At 43.1% G+C, this 22,577-nt stretch overlaps 1 long non-coding RNA gene and 1 pseudogene across 1 annotated transcript; both read left to right on the top strand.

Moving 5' to 3' along the window:
- The first annotated feature begins 9,633 nt into the window (after nt 1–9,633).
- LOC140951064 (uncharacterized) lies at nt 9,634–10,652 on the top strand (annotated as a pseudogene).
- A 7,132-nt stretch (nt 10,653–17,784) lies between these two features.
- On the top strand, nt 17,785–22,114 carry LOC140951258 (uncharacterized). Its single transcript, XR_012167269.1, has 3 exons — nt 17,785–18,044; nt 20,499–20,678; nt 21,732–22,114. It is a non-coding gene; the product is annotated as an uncharacterized lncRNA (long non-coding RNA).
- The last annotated feature ends 463 nt before the right edge of the window (nt 22,115–22,577 follow it).

Below are 22,577 nucleotides of genomic sequence, written 5' to 3'. Positions count from 1 at the left end.
TACAAGGGGTTACAGGGTTACAGGGGGTTACAAGAGGTGTCAGAGCGTTACAAGGGGTTACAGGGGGTTACAAGGGGTTACAAAGTGTGATAGAAGATTACATGGGGTTAAAGGGGGTTACAAGGGGTTACGCAGGTTTACAAGGGGTTACAGGGGGTTACAAGGAGTTACAAAGGGTGACAGAAGAAAACATGGGGTTACAGGGGGTTACAAGGTGTTACATAGGTTTAAAAGGGGTTACAAGGGTTGACAGGGGGCGACAAGTGGTTACAGGGGGTTACAAGGGGTTACAAGGGCTGACAGGAGGTTAAAAGGGGTTAGAGGGGGTAAAAGGGGTTACAAAGGGTGGCGGAAGATTACAGGGGGTTACAGGGGGTTACAAGAGGTTACATGGGGTAACAAGGAGTTACAAGGGTTTAGAAGGGTTTAAAGGGGGTTACAAGGGGTCACAAAGGGTGACAGAAGATTACAGGGGGTTACAAGGGGTTACAAGGGGTTACAGGGTCACAGGGTTACAGGGGGTTACAAGAAGTGACAGAGGTCTACAAGGAGTTACAAAGGGTGACCGAAGATTACAGGGGGTTACAGGGGGTTACAAGGGGTTACATAGGGTTACAAGGGGTTACAAGTGGTTACAGGGTCACAGGGTTACAGGGGGTTACAAGAGGTGACAGAGGGTTACAAGGGGTTACAGGGGGTTACAAGGGGTTACAAAGGGTGACAGAAGATTACCGGGGGTTATAAGGGGTTACATAGGGTTACAAGGGGTTACAAGGGGCGACAGGGAGTTACAAGGGGTTACAGGAGATCTAAAGGGGTTACAGGGGGTTACGGGAGGTTACAAGGGGTGACAGAGGGTTTCACGGGGTTACAGGGGGTTACAAGGGGTTACAAAGGGTGACTGAAGACTACAGGGGGTTACAAGCGGTTACAAGGGGCAACAGGGCGTTACCAGGGGTTACGGGGGGTTACAAGGGGTTACAGGGGGTCACAAGGGGTTACAAGGGGTGACAGGGGGTTACAAGGGATTACAGGGGGTTACAAGGGATTACATTGGGTGACAGAGGGTTACAAGGGGTTAAAGGGGGTTACAAGGGGTTACAAAGGGTGACAGAAGATTACCGGGGGTTACTAGGGGTTACATAGAGTTACAAGGGGTTACAAGTAGGTGACAGGGGGTTACAAGGGGTTACAGGAGATCACAAGAGGTTACTGGGGGTTACAAGGGGTTACAGGGCCTGACAGAGGGTTAAAAGGGGTTACAGGGGGTTACAAGGGGTTACAAAGGGTGCCAGAAGACTACAGGTTGTTACAAGGGGTTACAAGGGTGACAGGGGTTTATCAGGGGTTACAGTCTGTTACAAGGGGTTACAGGGGGTCACAAGGGGTTACGAGGGGTTACAGGGTTACAGCATTACAGGGGGTTACAAGAGTTGACAGAGGGTTACGAGGGGTTACAGGGGGTTAGAAGGGGTTACAAAGGGTGACAGAAGTTTACCGGGGGTTACAAGGGGTTACATAGGGTTACAAGGGGTTACAAGGGGTGACAGGTGGTTACAAGGGGTGACAGGTGGTTACAAGGGTTTACAGGAGATCTCAAGGGGTTACAGGTGGTTACAGGGGGTTACATAGGGTTACAAGGGGTGACAGGGGGTTAGAAGGGGTTACAGGGTGTTACAATGGGTTACAGGGTTACAAGGTTACACGGGGTTACAAGAGGTGACAGAGGATTACAAGGGGTTACAGGGGGTTACAAGGGGTTACAAAGGGTGAGAGAAGATTACAGGGGGTTACAGGGGGTTAAAGGGGGTTAGAAGGAGTTACAAAGGGTGACAGAGGGTTACAAGGGGTTAGAAAGGGTGACAGAAGATTACATGGGGTTACAGGGGGTTACAAGGGGTGACAGGGGGTTACAAGGGGTAACAGGAGGTTACAAGGGGTTACAAAGGGTGACAGAAAGATTACAGGGGGTTACAAGGGGTTACATAGGGTTACCAAGGGTTACAGGGGGTTACAAGGGGTTACAAGGGGTGACAGGGTTACAGGGGGTTACAAGAGGTGACATAGGGTTACAAGGGGTTACATAGCTTTAAAGGGGTTACAAGAGGTTACAGGGGGTTACAAGGGGTAACAGGGGGTTCAAGGGGTTACAGGGGGTTACAAGGGGTTACAGGGGTTACAAGGGGTTACAAAGGGTGACAGAAGATTACCGGGGGTTACAAGGGGTTACATAGGGTTACAATAGGTTACAAGGGGTGACAGGGGCACTACGAGCCTCAGCGCTCCGGAAGTTAAAAAATTCGTACCGTCTGGTTGCTATGAAGTGACGTAATTATCCAGTTGAGTATCCATCACTTTAACACTTTTGCGGTCAACTACCGCAGCGCTCGTAAAGTACCTTAATTAAAACCGTGTTCAAAACCCTCTAGGAAGTCTGTTTATTTTTGAGTCGATTAATGCACTGCTGACTTTCACGAGGTCAACTTTTGCATAAATTATCAAACATTATGTTAAGCGGGAAATCTACCTATGGTTCGCGGGAGAAGCAACTTCGAAAGCGGCGCAAGACAAATGTTTCGAGAGTCGAGGATGTGCTCACAAACTATTCACTATGCGACGAAAGGAGAAATCACTGGCATGATAGCTGCATGTAATGGTAATTTTATCAATCCAGGTCGCGCCGTGTTTGCTCGAGAACGGTGTGGCAACCTCATTTGGCGCGCTTCTCAATACTTCCAAAACATGTTGTAATCGGTAAGTAGACTTAAGCACTTAGTATCGCCAAGCCATTCGAATCAGTGTATACCCAATTCTTTGTCTGAAGATTCTCGCAAACACATATACCAAGTAAATCTGAATGGAAGAAGAAATTGTCTCCCTAAACGCAGCCAGATTATATTTTGAAGGATGGCGGCACAATTCAACGCGTCTTCCAGGTCAGCCCTAATTTATAGTTCGTAAGAGTATAAATTGCGATCTTCCTATTTTCGCTTAAGCTTTTTTGATAAAACTTCAGTGGAAACAAAACAACGCAGACATGACATTCTCCTGCATGAGACACAATCGGCTGAAGGAAATATCTGTTTACAAGTCGGGTAAATTATCCATTCTTGCGCACCGCAAAATCAGCTAAAGTCAGTCGCTGGAAACCTGGCATATTATTAAGCCTGAGCGCTTCTAAGAATAACACCTTTAGAACTACGACGCGTAGAAAAAAGAAGGCAGTTGTTCTATATCCTTTCTGGTTCATCCAGGTAGAAGTCCTGGCATATTATTATGCCTGAGCGCTTCTAGGATATATAACACGTTTAGCATTTTGACCCGTAGCCGTAAAAAAAAAAAAAAAAAGGCAGTTGTTCTATATCCTTTCTGGTTCATCCAGGTAGAATTCCTGGCATATTATCATTATGCCTGAGCGCTTCTAGGATATATAACACGTTTAGCATTTCGACCCGTAGCCGTAAAAAGGAAAAATAGGCAGTTGTTTTATATCCTTTCTGGTTCATCCAGGTAGACGTCCTGGCATATTATTATGCCTGAGCGCTTCTAGGATATATAACACGTTTAGCATTTCGACCCGTAGCCGTAAAAAAAAAAAAAAAATAGGCAGTTGTTCTATATCCTTTCTGGTTCATCCAGGTAGAAGTCCTGGCATATTATCATTATGCCTGAGCGCTTCTAGGATATATAACACGTTTAGCATTTCGACCCGTAGCCGTAAAAAGGAAAAACAGGCAGTTGTTCTATATCCTTTCTGGTTCATCCAGGTAGAAGTCCTGGCATATTATTATGCCTGAGCGCTTCTAGGATATATAACACGTTTAGCATTTCGACCCGTAACCGTAAAAAAAAAAAAACAGGCAGTTGTTCTATATCCTTTCTGGTTCATCCAGGTAGAAGTCCTGGCATATTATTATTCCTGAGCGCTTCTAGGATATATAACACGTTTAGCATTTCGACCCGTAGCCGTAAAAAGGAAAGATAGGCAGTTGTTTTATATCCTTTCTGGTTCATCCAGGTAGAAGTCCTGGCATATTATTATGCCTGAGCGCTTCTAGGATATATAACACGTTTAGCATTTCGACCCGTAGCCGTAAAAAAAAAAAGGCAGTTGTTCTATATCCTTTCTGGTTCATCCAGGTAGAAGTCCTGGCATGATATTATTATGCCTGAGCGCTTCTAGGATATATAACACGTTTAGCATTTCAACCCGTAGCCGTAAAAAAAAAATTTAGGCAGTTGTTCTATATCCTTTCTGGTTCATCCAGGTAGAAGTCCTGGCATGTTATTATTATACCTGAGCGCTTCTAGGATATATAACACGTTTAGCATTTCCACCCGTAGCCGTAAAAAAAAAAAGACAGTTGTTCTATATCCTTTCTGGTTCATCTAGGTAGAAGTCCTGGCATGATATTATTATGCCTGAGCGCTTCTAGGATATATAACACGTTTAGCATTTCAACCCGTAGCCGTAAAAAAAAAATTTAGGCAGTTGTTCTATATCCTTTCTGGTTCATCCAGGTAGAAGTCCTGGCATATTATTATGCCTGAGCGCTTCTGGGATATATGGTAGCAGTTTGACCCGTAGAAAAAAGAAACTCAGCCGTTCATTTCGTAGGAGATATTTAAGCGTTTTTGTCTGTGTTTGCAATGTGATCGACTTTATACGCAGATCTTAATAATACGTTTTTTTCTTTGACGGCACTGAATAATTTTAGCCGAAACGTGAGCCGTACATTTGTTTAATGCCGCGCTTTTAATTAAATTTCTCGCCCTAGAATGATGACATGATGGCGCAAAAATTGACGCCTCTATCGTATTAGATGCGAAATATGATCAGAGATAAATGGAATAGTGAATGTTACAAGCTTCTGAGTATCCAGCTGAGATAGGGGACTTTTAGTCCCCTATCTCAGCTTGATAAACAAAATTTTTTTGGTTGCTAAGACGGTGCGGCTCGTTATGTTACAAGGGGTTACAAGAAGTTACAGGAGATCACAAGGAGTTACAGGGGGTTACAGGGTTACGGGGTTACAGGGGGTTACAAGAGGTGACAGCGGGTTACAAGGGGTTACAGGGGGTTACAAAGGGTTACTAAGGGTGACAGAAGATTACCGGGGGTTACAATGGGTTACATAGGGTTACAATAGGTTACAAGGGATGACAGGGGGTTACAAGGGGTTACAAGAAGTTACAGGGGATCACAAGGGGTTAAAGGGGGTTACAAGGGGTTACATAGGGTTACAATGGGTTACAAGGGGTTACAAGGGGTTACAGGGTCACAGGGTTACAGGGGGTTACAAGAAGTGACGGAGGGTTACAAGTGGTGAAAGGGGGTTACAAGGGGTTACAAAGGGTGACAGAAGATTACAGGGCGTTACAAGGGGTTACATCGGGTTACAAGGGGTTACGAGGGGTAACAGGTGGTTACAAGGAGTTACAGTGGGTCACAAGGGGTTACAGGGGGTAACATGGGGTTACAAAGGGTGACAGAAGATTACAGTGGATTACAAGGGCTTACAAAGGGTGACAGAAGATTACAGGGGGTTACAAGGGGTTACAGGGTTACAGGGTTACAGGGGGTTACAAGAGGTGACAGAGGGTTACAAGGGGTTACAGGGGGTTACAAGGAGTTACAAAGGGTAACAGAAGATTACCAGGGTTTACAAGGGGTTACATAGGGTTACAAGGGGTTACAAGGGGTGACAGGGGGTTACAAGGGGTTACAGGAGATCACAATGGGTTACAGGGGGTTACAAGGGGTTAAAAGGGGTGACAGAGGCTTACAAAGGGGTTGCAGGGGGTTTCAAGGGGTTACAAAGGGTGTGAGAAGATTACAGGGGGTTACAGGGGGTTATAAAGGGTTATATAGGGTTACAAGGGGTTACAACGGGTGACAGGGGATTACAAGGGGTTACAGGGGGTCACAAGGGGTTACAGGGGGTTACAAGGGGTTACAGGGTTACAGGCCTACAGGGGGTTACAATAGGTGACAGAGGGTTACAATGGGTTACAGGGGGTTACAAGGGGTTACAAAGGGTGACAGAAGATTACCGGGGGTTACTAGGGGTTACATAGAGTTACAAGGGGTTACAAGTAGGTGACAGGGGGTTACAAGGGGTTACAAGAAGTTACAGGAGATCACAAGGGGTTACAGGGGGTTACAGGGTTACAGGGTTACAGGGGGTTACAAGAGGTGGCAGAGGGTTACAAGGGGTTACAGGGGGTTACAAGGGGTTACTAAGGGTGACAGAAGATTACCGGGGGTTACAATGGGTTACATAGGGTTACAGGAGATCACAAGAGGTTACAGGGGGTTACAAGGGGTTACAGGGGGTGACAGAGGGTTAAAAGGGGTTACAGGGGGTTACAAGGGGTTACAAAGGGTGACAGGGGTTTATCGGGGGTTACAGGCTGTTACAAGGGGTTACAGGGGGTCACAAGGGGTTACAAGGGGTTACAGGGTTACAGCATTACAGGGGGTTACAAGAGGTGACAGAGGGTTACGAGGGGTTACAGGGGGTTACAAGGGGTTACAAGGGGTGACAGAAGTTTACCGGGGGTTACAAGGGGTTACATAGGGTTACAAGGGGTTACAAGGGGTGACAGGTGGTTACAAGGGGTTACAGGAGATCACAAGGGGTTACAGGGGGTTACATAGGATTACAAGGGGTGACAGGGGGTTACAAGGGGTTACAGGGTGTTACAATGGGTTACAGGGTTACAAGGTTACACGGGGTTACAAGAGGTGACAGAGGATTACAAGGGGTTACAGGGGGTTACAAGGGGTTACAAAGGGTGAGAGAAGATTACAGGGGGTTACAGGGGGTTAAAGGGGGTTAGAAGGAGTTACAAAGGGTGACAGAGGGTTACAAGGGGTTACAAAGGGTGACAGAAGATTACATGGGGTTACAAGGGGTTACAACGGGTTACATAGGTTTACAAGGGGTTACAAGGGGTGACAGGGCGTTACAAGGGGTAACAGGGGGTTACAAAGGCTTAAAAAGGGTGACAGAAAGATTACAGGGGGTTACAAGAAGTGACATAGGGTTACCAACGCTTACAGGCGGTTACAAGGGGTTACATGGGGTGACAGGGTTACAGGCTGTTACAAGAGGTGACATAGGGTTACAATGGGTTACAGGGGGTTACAAGGGGTTACAAAGGGTGATAGAAGATTACATGGGGTTAAAGGGGGTTACAGGGGGTTACATAGCTTTACAAGGGGTTACAAGGGGTTACAGGGGGTTACAAGGGGTAACAGGGGGTTCAAGGGGTTACAGGGTGTTACAAGGGGTTAGAAGGGGTGACAGGGGGTTACAAGGGGTTACAAGAAGTTACAGGAGAACACAAGGGGTTAGAGGGGGTTACAGGGTTTCAGGGTTACAGGGGGTTACAAGAGGTGACAGAGGGGTTACATGGGGTTACAAGGGGTTACAAAGGGTGACAGAAGATTACCGGGGGATACAAGGGGTTACATAGGGTTACAATAGGTTACAAGGGGTGACAGGGGGTTACAAGGGGTTACAATAAGTTACAGGGGATCACAAGGGGTTAAAGGGGGTTACAAGGGGTTACATAGGGTTACAATGGGTTACAAGGGGTTACAAGGGGTTACAGGGTCACAGGGTTACAGGGGGTTACAAGAAGTGACAGAGGGTTACAAGTGGTGAAAGGGGGTTACAAGGGGTTAGAAAGGGTGACAGAAGATTACAGGGGGTTACAGGGGGTTACAAGGGGTTACATGGGGTTCCAAGGGGTTACGAGGGGTAACAGGTGGTTACAAGGGGTTACAGGGGGTCACAAGGGGTTACAGGGGGTTACATGGGTTTACAAGGGGTGACAGAGGGTTACAAGGGGTTACAGGTGGTTACAAGGGGTTACAAAGGGTGACAGAAGATTACAGTGGATTACAAGGGCTTACAAAGGGTGACAGAAGATTACAGGGGGTTACAAGGGGTTACAAAGGGTAGGAGAAGATTACCAGGGGTTACAAGGGGTTACATAGGGTTAGAAGGGGTTACAAGGGGTGACAGGGGGTTACAAGGGGTTACAGGAGATCACAAGGGGTTACAGGGGGTTACAAGGGGTTACAAGGGGTGACAGAGGGTTACAAAGGGGTTGCAGGGGGTTTTAATTGGTTACAAGGCTACAGGGTTACAGGGGGTTACAATAGGTGAGAGAGGATTACAAGGGGTTACAAAGGGTGAGAGAAGATTACAGGGGGTTACAGGGGGTTACAAGGGGTTATATAGAGTTACAAGGGGTTACAAGGGGTGACAGGGGATTACAAGGGGTTACAGGGGGTTACAAGGGGTTACAGGGTTACAGGGTTACAGGGGGTTACAAGAGGTGACAGAGGGTTACAATGGGTTACAGGGGGTTACAAGGGGTTACAAAGGGTGACAGAAGATTACCGGGGGTTACTAGGGGTTACATAGAGTTACAAGGGGTTACAAGGAGTGGCAGGGGGTTACAAGGGGTTACAGGAGATCACAAGGGGTTACAGGGGGTTACAAGGGGTTACAAGGGGTGACAGAGGGTTAAAAGGGGTTACAGGGGGTTACAAGGGGTTACAAAGGGTGACAGAAGACTACAGGGGGTTACAAGGGGTTACAAGGGGTGACGGGGGGTTATCAGGGGTTACAGGGGGTTACAAGGGGTTACAGGGGGTCACAAGGGGTTACAAGGGGTTACAGGGTTACAGCATTACAGGGGGTTACAAGAGGTGACAGAGGGTTACGAGGGGTTACAGGGGGTTACGAGGGGTTACAGGGGGTTACAAGGGGTTACAAAGGGTGACAGAAGTTTACCGGGGGTTACAAGGGTTTACATAGGGTTACAAGGGGTTGCAAGGGGTGGCAGGGGGTTACAAGGGGTTACAGGAGATCACAAGGGGTTACAGGGGGTTACAGGGGGTTACATAGGGTTACAAGGGGTGACGGGGGGTTACAAGGGGTTACTGGGTGTTACAATGGGTTACAGGGTTACAAGGTTACACGGGGTTACAAGAGGTGACAGAGGATTACAAGGGGTTACAGGGGGTTACAAGGTGTTACAAAGGGTGAGAGAAGATTACAGGGGTTTACAGGGGATTACAAGGGGTTACGTAGGGTTACAAGGGGTTACAAGGGGTGACAGGGGGTTACAAGGGGTTACAGGTGATCACAAGGGGTTACACAGGGTTACAAGGGGTTGCAAAAGGTGACAGGGGGTTACAAAGGGTTAGAAAATATGCTAACACCTGCCTTTCGATGCCATACCGGTGTAAAACAAGGTTGCATGCTCTCGCCAACCCTTTTTAACCTTTATGTCAGTGACCTTTCAGAGAAACTTAAGGCCAAGAACCTAAATGACGTAGAACTAAACGAGTTACCGTTAAGTTGTATGCTCTACGCGGATGACTTGGTCATATTCTCCAAATCAAAAAACGGACTGCAGGATTATTTGGATTCCCTCAGTGAATACTGCAAAGAAAACGATTTGTCGGTTAACCTTAATAAAACTAAGGTGTTAATTTTTAATAAGTGCGGGAGAACCATGAATAAGCACGTATTATACTATAGAGGCAGTAAACTTGACAATGTTAGCAATTATAAATATCTTGGCCTACAATTTAGTACTTATGGGACCTTCACGTACGCTAAACAGGAAATAAAGAAGGTCGCCCTTAAAGCTTTGTACAAACTCAGGAAGGAAATGGGCGACCATTTCAGAGACGATGTACAGCTCACAATGAAAATTTTTGACACGGTTATTTCTCCAATACTCACCTACGGAAGCGAGGTCTGGGGGGTCGATCACGACGGAAAGCTAGAAAATGATCCAATTGAGTTTGTCCAAACAAAGTTTATAAGGTGGCTATTGGGAGTTAACAAATTCTGTAGCTCAAATGCGTGCAGATCGGAGGTAGGCCGTTTCCCAATGCGAACGAAGACAAAGTGCAGAGCCATTAAATATTGGCTGAAATTTTGTGAGCCGGAGCACCAAAATAAACTCTCTGGAATAGCATTTACAGACCAAATTGGTCAAGATAAAAAGGAACTTTGGTCAAGCAAATTAAAACGACTATTAAATCTCGCAGATCTTGGCGACATATGGTCAGCGAAAACTAACACTCCCGCAATCATGAACTATATACGACAGAGACTCTTAGACATAGAACAGCAAACATGGATTAGCGAAATACACAACGATGAACGAAAGGACCCGCATCAAAAAAACAAACTGAGAACTTTTAGGAAATTTAAACTTACCCATGACTACGAAAATTACCTCACAAATGTAAGAAACACCAATCATAGAGTAGCAATCACAAAGCTAAGATAAAGCAACCACAAACTAGCAATTGAAACTGGACGATACGTTAAACCCTATCAACCACCAGACCAAAGAATCTGTCCATTATGTAAAACTGGATTAGAAGACGAGGAGCATTTCTTGATGAATTGCATAGCCTATAGGGATCCTAGGAGAGAGTTGTTCAATACGCTAAAAAAGGAAACTAATCTTATTCTTGACTCTATGACTCCAAGCTCTGCCTTTACAACGTTCATAAGTATGAAGCAAGGAGAGAAAACGAAAAAAAATTGTGGCTAAATACGTATATGATCGCTTCCGCGAAAGAGATAGACGCGTTAAATATAACCTTGTTTAATAGTTTTATAAATTTCACGAATGTACACCTCTGTAATTATTGCACTAAAATCTTTGTTATCGTTGTAAACACATGTGTCTGTAGGCGTTCTGTTGATAATAAAGCACTTATCCTATCCTATCCTATCCAAGGGGTTACAGGGGGTTACGAAAGGTGACAGGGGGATACAGGGAGTTACCAGGGGTGACAGGGGGTAAGAAGAGGTTACATGGGGTTGCCGTTGGTTACAAGGGGTGACAGGGGGTTACAAGGGTCTACTAGAGATGACAGGTGGTTACAAGGGGTTACAGAAGGTTACAAGGGGTGACAGGGTTGACAGGGGGTTACAGGGGGTTACAGGGGTTTTAAGGGGTGACAGGAGGGGAGGGGGTCACAACGGGTTACAAGGGGTGACAGAGGGGTACAAGAGGTTACAGGGAATGACAGGGGGTTACAAGGGGTAACAGGGGATTACAAGAGGTGACAGGAGGTTACAAGGGGTTACCGTGGGTTACAAGGGGTAACAGGGGGATAAAGGAGGTTACAAGGGGTGAGAGAGGGTTACGAAGGGTTACAGGGGGATACAGGGAGTTACCAGGGGTGACAGGGGGTAAGAAGAGGTTACATGGGGTTGCCGTTGGTTACAAGGGGTGACAGGGGGTTACAAGGGTCTACTAGAGATGACAGGTGGTTACAAGGGGTTACAGAAGGTTACAAGGGGTGACAGGGTTGACAGGGGGTTACAGGGGGTTACAGGGGTTTTAAGGGGTGACAGGAGGGGAGGGGGTCACAACGGGTTACAAGGGGTGACAGAGGGGTACAAGAGGTTACAGGGAATGACAGGGGGTTACAAGGGGTAACAGGGGATTACAAGAGGTGACAGGAGGTTACAAGGGGTTACCGTGGGTTACAAGGGGTAACAGGGGGATAAAGGAGGTTACAAGGGGTGAGAGAGGGTTACGAAGGGTTACAGGGGGTTAGAAGGGGTTACAAGGGGTGACAGGGAGCTGCTAAGGGTTACAGAAAGTTACAAGAGGTTACAGGGTGTTACAAGGGGTTACAGGAGGTTACAAAAGGTGACTGGGGGTTACAAGGGGTTACACGGGGTTACAGGGAGTTACAAGAGGTGACAGAGGGTAACAAAGGGTTACAGGGGGTTACAAGGGGTTACAAGGGGTGACAGAAGATTACAAGGGGTTACAGGGGGTTACAGGGGGTTACAAGGGGTTACAGAGGGTTACAACGGGTTACAAGGGCTGACCGGGGGTTACGAGGGGTGACAGGGGGATACAGGAAGTTACAAGGGGTGACAGGGAGTTACAAGGGGTTACACGGGGTTACAAGGGGTTAAACGGGTTTACAGGGGGTTACAAAAGGTGACATGGGGTTACAAGGGGTTACAGGGAGTTTCCAAACTTGACAGAGGGTTACAAAGGGTTACAGGAGGTTACAAGGGGTTACAAGGTGTGTCAGAAGGTTACAAGGGGTTACTGGGGGTTACAGGGGGCTACAAGGGGTTACAGTTGGTTACAAGGGGTTACAAGGGGTGACAGGGGGTTACAAGGTGTTACACGGGGTTACAAGGGGTGACAGGAGATTACGACGTGTTACACGGGGGTTACAAAGGTTTATAGAAACTTTTTTTCTAAATAGAATCTTCCCGGATACTTTTTCTTGGTCTGTTTTGCATAAAAATCAAAGTTGAAGAAATCTCAAATTTTTGATTAAAACGATGGAGTAACCCCTTTGGAAGAATTCCAATTTTGCGTTTTTCAGAAACAGTTGTTTTTATAGTCTTTATAGGGTCCTTTTTTATCTAGAACGTCAGCAAACACTTTTTCTCGATCTATTTTTGATAAACACAAAAGATGAAAAAAGTTTAACTTTTTGACAAAAATCTTGGACTATCCCCTTTGCAAAAATGCCAATTTTGCCTTCTCTTAAAAATCCATGTTTATATTGTCTAGAAAGGCTTGTTTTCTAACGAGAACTTCACCAAATACGTTTTCTCGGTGTATTTTGCATAAAACGAAACGTAGACAAAATTTCAAATCTTTGACCAAAACCATGGACTAACCCCCAATCTTATGGGTTTTTGAAACCGATGTTTTCGTTATTCAGAAAGGCTTGTTTGCTATATAAAACGTCGAAAATCGTATTTTTACGATTTATTTTCACGATCTATGAAATGGGAATACACGAGGTTACAAGGGCCTACAGGGGGTTACAAGGGGTAACAGGGAGTTGCAAAGGGTGACAGGGGGTTCCAAGGGGTTACAGGGGGTTATAAGGAATTATAGGGGGTTACAAAGGGTAACAGGGGCTTCCAAGGGGTTACAAGAAGTGACAGTGGGTTACAAGGCGAGACAGGGGGTTACAAGGGGTTACAGGGGGTTACAAGGGGTGACAGGGGGTTACATGGGGTTACAAGGGGTTACAGGGGTTTACAAGGGGTTACAGGGGGTTACAAGGGGTAACAGGGGGTTAAAAGTGGTGACAGGGAGTTACAAGTGGTTACAAAGGGTTACAACGGGTGACAGGGGCTTACAAGGGGTTACAGAGGGTTACAAGGGGTTACAAGGGGTGACATGGGGTTACATAGGGTTACAGGGGGTTACAAGGGGTGACAAGGGGTGAGAGGGGTTACAAAGGGTTACAGGAGGTTACAAGGGGTTAGGAAGGGTTACAGGGGATTTCAAGGGGTGACAGGGGGTTACAAGGGGTTACAGGGGTGACATGGGGTTACAAGGGGTTACAGAAGGTTACAAGGGGTTACAAGGGGTGACAAGGGGTTACAGTGGGTGACAGGCTGTTACACAAGGTTACAAGGGGTTACAAGGGGTCGCAGGGGATTACAAGGGCTGACCGGGGATTACGAGGGGTGTCAGGGGTTTACAAAAGTTGACATGGGGTTACAAGGGGTTACACGGGGTTACAGGGAGTTACAAGAGGTGACAGAGGGTTACAAAGGGTTACAGGGGGTTACAAGGGGTTACAAGGGGTTACAAGGGGTGTCAGAAGGTTACAAGGGGTTACTGGGGGTTACATGGGGTTACAAGGGGTTACAGTGGGTTACAAGGGGTTACAAGGGGTGACAGGGGGTTACAAGGGGTTACAGGGGGTTACAAGGGGTGACAGGGGATTACGAGGAGTTACACGGGGGTTACAAAGGATTATAGAAACTTTTTTTCTAAATAGAATCTTCCCGGATACTTTTTCTTGGTCTGTTTTGCATAAAAATCAAAGTTTAAGAAATCTCAAATTTTTGACCAAAACGATGGACTAACCCCTTTAGAAGAATTCCAATTTTGCGTTTTTCAGAAACAGTTGTTTTTATAGTCTTTAAAGGCTTTTTTTTATCTAGAACGTCAGCAAACACTTTTTCTCGATCTATTTTTGATAAACACAAAAGATGAAAAAAGTTTAACTTTTTGACAAAAATCATGGACTATCCCCTTTGCAAAAATGCCAATTTTGCCGTCTTTTTAAATCCATGTTTATATTGTCTAGAAAGGCTTGTTTTCTAACGAGAACTTCACCAAATACGTTTTCTCGGTGTATTTTGCATAAAACGAAACGTAAACAAAATTTCAAATTTTTGACCAAAAGCATGGACTAACCCCCTTAGAAAAAGGCCAATTTTATGGGTTTTTGAAACCGATGTTTTCGTTATTCAGAAAGGCTTGTTTGCCATATAAAACGTCGAAAATCGTATTTTTACGATTTATTTTCACGATCTATGAAATGGGAATACACGGGGTTACAAGGGCTTACAGGGGGGTTACAAGGGGTAACAGGGAGTTGCAAAGGGTGACAGGGGGTTCCAAGGGGTTACAGGGGGTTACAAGGAACTATAGGGGGTTACAAAGGGTAACAGGGGGTTACAAGGGGTTACAAGAAGTGACAGAGGGTTACAAGGCGAGACAGGGGGTCACAAGGGGTTACAAGGGGTTACAGGGGGTTTCAAGGGGTGACAGAGGGTTACAAAGGGTTACAGGGGGTTACAAAGAGTTACAAGGGGTTACAGGGGGTTAGAAGGTGGAACGCGGGGTTACAAGGTGTTACAGGAGCGAACAAGGGGTGACCGGGGGTTACAAGGGGTTACAGGGGGTTACAAGGGGTTACAAGGGTTACAGGGGGTTACAAGGGGTGACAGGGGGTTACAGGGGGTACAAGAGGTTACAGGGGGTAACAACAACAACAACAACATAAGCTTTATTTGCATGACTAGAATTATGTAGTTACAGTATAGCAAAAGCTTTAACATAAAAAAAAACAAACAAAGAAATCATAAGAATGATAATGGAATGCAATGATTACTAAAGTCAATCAAGTGTCATCAGCATGATTTGATAACAAATTCTTACGTAAATCATTACATAATGAGACAAATTTCAACAAATGTGAATTTACGGAAAAATTCTCTGAATGCATCAATTTAATTATTTATTCTGTGTAAGATAAGTGATTAAAGTCGACAAAATTTTGTTGGATTTGATTGTAGAATTTCTCCCTTGGGATTGAGTATTTTGGACAATGGAAGAGAAAATGAATTTCTCTTCAATTATACCAGAGTTACAAATAGGGAGGAATCTATCGTTGCGGGAAGTTTGATTATATCTTCCAGTTTCAATCATGAGTTTGTGGTTACTTATACGAATTTTCACTAAATCTTTCCTATTAGCAGAATTTCTAATTAAGTCTAGATAACTTGAAATTTTATAATCATGTTTAAATAAGCTGTAAAATTGTAGTTTCTTAGGGCCTGTTTACATGGAGGTGGGGTTCCCCAGATAGGTGAGGTAACCCGCTTAGGTGCGGTAGCCTGCCTGTTCATATTCTTATCTCTCATTTTAATGTGATCACGTTTACATGTTAGGTGAGGTAACCCGCCACATGTTACCTCACCTACCTGGGGTCCCCCACCTTCATGTAAACAGGCCCTTAGAATGATGGATTGTATGTTGCCAATATGTAATATATTTTTGTCTTATTATATCTATATAGTGTTTGATCTTAACTTCACTTAAATTATTAGAATCAAAATTAGGGAGGTCATAATATTCAGATATTTTCATAAGATTATGGTAAAAGCTATTTTTACCATTACAGTGAAGTTCTAGCGAAGTACGAAAGGCTTGTTTAACAATAGTATCCTCGTTTTTACGCAGAAGATACAACATGTAATAAACATTACCTATACGGGTATGTGCCGCCCAACGGGGTCGTGATTTTGAAGTTCGTGATTTAGAACGGGGTATCCATTTCAGAGGCGTTTTCTAGAACGGGGTATAAAAACTTGTGGATCACGGCTTTATCTTCTGCTTAAAATTGTTGCTGATTATAATAAAGCATTTATTTGATGTATAAGTCGAACAAATAAAGAAATATCTTTTAAAAAAACAGGGCTATTTCAATTTACAAACTTTCTAGCACGGAGTATAAAAAATTGGCCCATTTCTAGAATGGGGTATCAGTTTTAGGGCGAGTTCTAGAACGGGATATAACAAATTGGCCCATTTCTAGAACGGGGTATCAATTTTAGGGGAAATTAGTTTTTAGAACGGGGTGCCAATTTGGAGTCCCGGGCGGCACATACCCACCCAAAAAATACCCAAGTGCCCCCCCCCGGGGTTATCCACCGGGCTCAAGCCTTCGGCTTTGGCGGATAACCCCCTCGATCTGCATAACTCTTCATATCATACTCAGCCTCGTGCAATAATTGCTCAGTAATTATACAGCCTTGAGTTCAAGGCAGCTCAAGCAAGATCGTTGGATTTCTGGCTTATTTATCGTAATTAAAGGTTGATATCAGTAGTATAACATAACAATCTATGATATTTCAATTTAGTGATGGTGAATTTTCAGACCCGATAGCAACATCACTGAAGATGTGGAAAAAAATCAATAGTTTTATCATTATTTGCATTCTCCGTCACTTTAGAGAAATTGAAAAGAAATCCACAAGCATGCCCCCCCCCCGGCCCCCCCAAAATTTTCCTTCACGCATTCTTCTTTAGCCCCGCGACTCGAAAACTTGCTGCGCGGTCCCTGATTGCCACGATCGCTGAACTTTTTTTCAGTGATTGCAGCGATCATATTGAAACCAGCCTTTACAGTAGATGATAGGTGCGGTTAGCACACACATCATGGTAAAAGACATTTCCCACATTAACAAACCCGTGGTATGAATTTTAATGTGGATTTAGTTTGCCGCAGCAGCATGTAGTTACACATGAATTAATTCCCAAGTTGATTTAGCCGCTTTTACGGCTTCATTTGCTCTATTGCGGTAATAATTGCTGTCAATGATTGTAGTATTTCATGTTATGTTGAAAATTTACGGAGAGTTTAGCTGAAATTTCAACTGGTATGTTAGTGTTAATCTTGCGAGGGTAGTTAGCAGTTTGATTACATGCCAGAAATAGAACAAATTTTTTTTGTAAGTATTGTTCCCAGATCAGTATAGCCCAACAAATTAGTTCAATCAGTGTGAAATAAACCTGTTTATTTAACACAGGAAACTTACCTTGGGAAACGTCGGTCACACTATTAAATACAGTTTCCCGTGGTAAAAGGGCAATTTCTCATGGAAAAAGTGCCCTGTGTAACTGCACCTAATATATATATTCAATATTTCTAGGTTTCTGGTAGAGTCAAGTTCAAATTGCAGTATTTTCGAAATGAAACGTGCTATGGGACTGGAGACTTGTTCAAACGCATGGTGAAGCTTAAAAAAAAACTTGCATAAGTAGCCAGCACTTCTCTCTCATTGTTTTTTTGCTACCGCAGAGTCCTTAATAGAAAGCAGCACCCATTGATCAATTTTTTTGGATTTATATAGCCGCTTATTTTGCCATTTACATGTAGATGCTCTTTAGTTTGTGCTCATGTCATGCCACCTTGTCAAGGCAGCGTGCAAAGAAAGTACTGTCCGACAGCCCGGGGCTAGTGGATTTTGCTATCGGGCTAGTGAATTCTGTTTTTAACTTGCCCGACGGGCTAGTGATGTTTTATGAGGAATTTGAATAACAGAAGAACAAAAAGTTTTGGGGGCTAGTTGAAATGACGTCTGGGCTAGTAAATGCTAGCTTCAGCTTGCCCGAATGGCAAGCTGTAAAAATGATTTTCTTTGCACCCTGCAAGGTTGGGCACATGAGCACATGGAATCCTATTGAGCACACTGTTGTACAGAGCTACATGTAGTGTAACAACATCTTGTATTAAATTGTTTGCATGTTCCAAAAATTACAGAATAAGAAGTGCATGTCCCTTGAAAGAAGAGCTTGTTGCTTTCAAGATGAGCATGGTGGTGAAGCTGTCCATTGGCTCTATCAGTGTTCCTGTAACAAAGGATACAGTAATAGAGTGTCAGCATCAGGACCTCACATCAACATGTTACATGAAGGTGGGTGGAGTCGATAATGTCTCATAGTTACAAACATTGTAGTACAAGTAGGCGTTAGTGGGATGTGAACCTGTAAACCTGCTTTAGTGGTGTATTGTTCTATCCAACTTAAGTTATGAAATACAGTGAAACCTGTATTAAGCAGACACCCTCTTTTAAGCGGACAGTAGCCGAAGTCCCCAAATTTATTTTCCTTATTTACTTTAAATGAAACCTTTATTAAGCGGACACCTCTATCAAGCGGACGCGGACACTTAGAGAGTACCTGAAATGGTCATTTCTATTGTTGCCAACCTGTATTAAAAGGACACTTGTAATTAAATTCTACCACCCAACATGCCAGATACCGGAAATGCAAATGATTGCCACACACAAATGTTAATATTTTTACATTAAAAAACGTGACTTGACGAACTTATTTGATTAGTTTCCTGGTACAGTGTTGTTTTCTATTTCATTTTGTTTCTATAGAGCTTGTTTCACTTATCTCAGTTCTTCAAATTTGAGTTGCAATCTATGTTTATGGTAGTATCATCTTCAATAAAGAAATTAATGCAAACGTAAATCATCATAGTCTCTGGGAGTGTTCTAAACGTTTCCACTGCTCATTTGAATGGCATTTGACACCTCATATGACGTTATTTATCAAAACCTGTATTAGGTGGACACCCTGTATTAAGCGGACACTACAGCATTCCCCGAGGGTGTCCGCTTAATACAGGTTTCACTGTATATAGTATGTTGATATGCAATACACCCAAGTAGCGTTTTACTTCCTATATTATTTTTTTGCAGAATAATTATTTAACAGACCCTCGCAGTTACATTTACTGAACTTAAGTAGCTGTGAGGATATATTCCTCTGTTTAAGAAGGATAGTGGTATAGGAGTTTTTTTTTGTTGTTGTTTAAAAAGTGGTATTAAACATAGGTTTTCATTCCCAATTTCCTTAGCATACATATTATAAGTAGGGCTAGGAGACAAAGGGGTCTTTGACACCCACCAAGGTGTTAGTTATTTTTGTTAATCTAGTTAACTTGTAGTTTTTGTTTTCTTATGACATGGCGAAGGGAGCAGGCTGCAATCGTATACGTTGTAGTTAAATCCAAATATTGTTGTTAAATAACTCTCAATTTAACAATTTGGCAGCAAGGCAACTTCGTCTTCAAATACCATGTTGGGTTATTGTTAAAACAGTTGACTCTGGATCACTCTAACCCTTGCTAACTCAAACCAATTTGTCGTTTCCCTCCAAGCCATTTTTCATATAATTGTAAATGGAATAACTCAACTTCCAACAACTCGAACCTTTTTGCTTTTTCCCTTGGAGGTAAAGAGTTTATCAGAAGTTGACTGTAACTTTAATTTTTTTCAAGTGCAATCAATCTCCAACATGTTACATTTTCTGTATGGATTTTATTTAATTGCTATGAATAAAGGCCAGGTCTGAAAACGGGTATGGATTTTAGAGGTCTGTTCTTACATTTTCTGGTCCGAAATATAATATGGAGAACCGGAAGGCACACTCTCACCCTGGAAGTACAGCCTTCTCAAACGTTATTTATATAATTTTTGTCAGCTTCTTCATCGGCTGGTAATCGAGCCCAGTGCATGGTCTTTATATTCAGTGTCAGTATGAAAATTAGCTTACCTAACTACATACATCTCAGAAATTACACGCGCCGTAATGCCCCAGCAGTAGAGAGAACTGTACCTCATCTGTCGAACGTCAATTGTAATGAAACTAGTAAAAGTAACTATAAAAAATTGGCACTCTTGCATAAAATAGGAGAGCTTGCTCGCAGGCTACTTATACTAGAAATACACTTATACTGGAAATACATGTATCGCAGCTTGTGGGGGGGAGGCCCATAAAATTTCAGGGGGGGAAGAATTAGAGTAAGCTGTATATCTATGAAGAACATTCCCAGATACAAGAATCTATCACGTAGAAAATGCTTTCGGTTTTACGTTTAGAATTACCTGATAACAGCAGATACAGGTTAATTACCCGCTAGCATGGAAAAACCCCTTAGAAATATTAGGGAGCTTACGATCCGACAATGGCGACGTCCATGAAAAAGTCGCTGAAAAATAGACTTGGCATCTTTTCAAACAATTTCGCGATTATTCCAAGTCGCCCAGATACTTCAAAGAAGGGAATTTATGTTGGAGTTCAAAAGAGGGAGCCACTCCCGAGTTCAGACAAAGATGGTAGCATTTATCGCCTCGCCGTCCCCGTCATCAAAAAAATACTTAAAAATTGGTCCTTTCACGTCGTAGTCGTGCAACGACGGCAAAGAAATGTACAAAAAAGCGTGATGCACGTGCAGAGTTGTTGTTTTGCCAATCTAAACCTATTACTTTTTTGCCGTCGCCGTCATAGTCTCTACTCCTAACAAGATAAATAAATGATGTAGTCCCCTGAAAAGTTTCTTCTTATTTTTCCTTCAGGAAAAGAACATTTGTGAAATCTCATTCGAAGACCTAAGAAAGGCATCATCAGGGGCGGCCCAATGTGTCCATACAGCCGCTAGGCTAAAAAAGTAGGGGCTCATTGAAGACCAAACTTAATTGCGCCTGGAGCGCGAAGGACCCCCTAGTTGGGGGAATTTTAAAGTTTTTTATGCCAATGTAAGTATGAGTTTTTTTTAGAAACAAAAATAACTTTAAATATACATTGTTCGGGGGGAGTACTCCCATAAATAAGCTATATAGGTATGTCCCGCCCCATCAGGTAGGGTTTTTGCGCCGTTTTGGTCTGAAAACGGGTATACACTTTGCCCGTTTTGGTCTGGAATCGGGTATGGTTTTCGAGGGAACTACGGGAGTGTATGAACGTATTTATCCTTTCAATTCCAAATGAGTAAGAAAGGAAGAAAAATATGCGAATTCGAAATAGAGTTGAAGAATTTTTTTTGTTTGCAATCTAATCTAAGTTATGATGACATAATTTCTGCCTAAAGGCCAGGTCTGAAAACAGGTGTGGAAAATGACATTTTTTGGTCTGAAATAGGGTCAGGATTTGGAAAACCGGGCGGCACACCCCCACCAAGAATTCCCAGGAGTACCCCCCGGATACATTGCCACATTTAACGGTATTCAGGAATTAATTTGAAAACTCCTATTAAAATATAAAACATTAAAATGTGCACTTGACAGTAAATTACCTTAGAACAGTGAAAACTCGATGTAACAAACCTCTGTACTTGTATAACGAACGATTTTCTTCAGCCCGGCCAAAATTACAGTGAAATGTATGGAGCAGAACCTACATTTAACAAAGTAACGAACACAATCTACAGCGGAAACGAAAAATTTATTTCGATACAACGAATAAATGTTAGCAATTGATAAAAGATGAATGCCAAACAGACCAACAAGGATAAAGTTCTTTTTACAGTAGTTGAACAGTTTTGTCAGTTTCTAGCGCCGTAGCTATGTATAGAAACCAGATCCGGATTATTAACTATACCTCGATATATATATTTCCCGAGCATTCGTTATATAGAGGTGTTCGATATAACGAACAATCCATTTGTAATAACTAACACATTTCCCAAGTCCCTTGTCACTTCGTTCAATGGAGGTTCCACTTGTACTTAAATTCGATCAGTAAAACGTCTTTTTAACTTTTATACAGCAGAGAGGTTGATAACGGATTTGTTATTGTTGTTGTTGTCGCAGGAAGATGAAAGTTGGTCAAAGAAGACAATCACGGAAAAAAAGAAATATCAATATCTATGAAAAAAAAATTGTGTATTCATTTGTATCCTAAAAAACACCGTCCTATGAACGTCCTTTCTCCTTAGACAACAACTACTCTTACGTCCAAGCTCCTTACAGAGGCGTCTTCTCCGTTTTCGAAATAACCACGTTTAGACTAGATTCTATTTTTAAAGAGTGAGGAATTAGATAAATCCAGTTCATTGACAATCATTAGTATTATTAACCACTCTCATAATAATAGGAAAGGCTTTTCGTTTTGCGTGGTTTGTAGAATCTTTTGACCCTCTTTTGCGGTTCATTGTAACTACTATTCTTTTATTAAAAGTTCATATTTCAGTTTATTTGTTGCATTAATGTATGTTCTTTTATCCCCACATAACGGTGACGTGAGAGCCTATTCACCACCAGTGTTTAGTTTTCTGTATGCTTAAAATAAATTAAAGTAAAACCTTCATACACCAAGAACCGTGGCTTCAGAAAAGAATAAGGCCCGAAGTTGATAATTGGTGGTAGAAATGAATAGTCTGTTGAACGTTGTGCTTCTTCTGACAACAACTAGTCAAACACTTGAGTTCCTTACAAAGCTATCTTCTCTACCACCAGTTTTTAGCTTTCTGTAATCTTTAACAGAAAGAATTAATTGCATGGATGAGAATAAACATTAAAAATTCTTAATACACAAAGACGGTTTCCTTCTGAGAAGAATACGAACGGTCGAAGATGATAACTAGTGAAAAAATAGAACAGTTAGTTGAATGCTGTTTTTCCATTCTACTCAAACTGTTTCAACGAGTCAAACGTCTG

The sequence above is a fragment of the Porites lutea genome, chromosome 10 (assembly GCF_958299795.1).
Source record: "Porites lutea chromosome 10, jaPorLute2.1, whole genome shotgun sequence".
Lineage (NCBI taxonomy): Eukaryota > Metazoa > Cnidaria > Anthozoa > Scleractinia > Poritidae > Porites > Porites lutea.
Note: the sequence above shows the minus strand (reverse complement) of the source record. Positions and strands in the feature narration are given on the sequence as shown.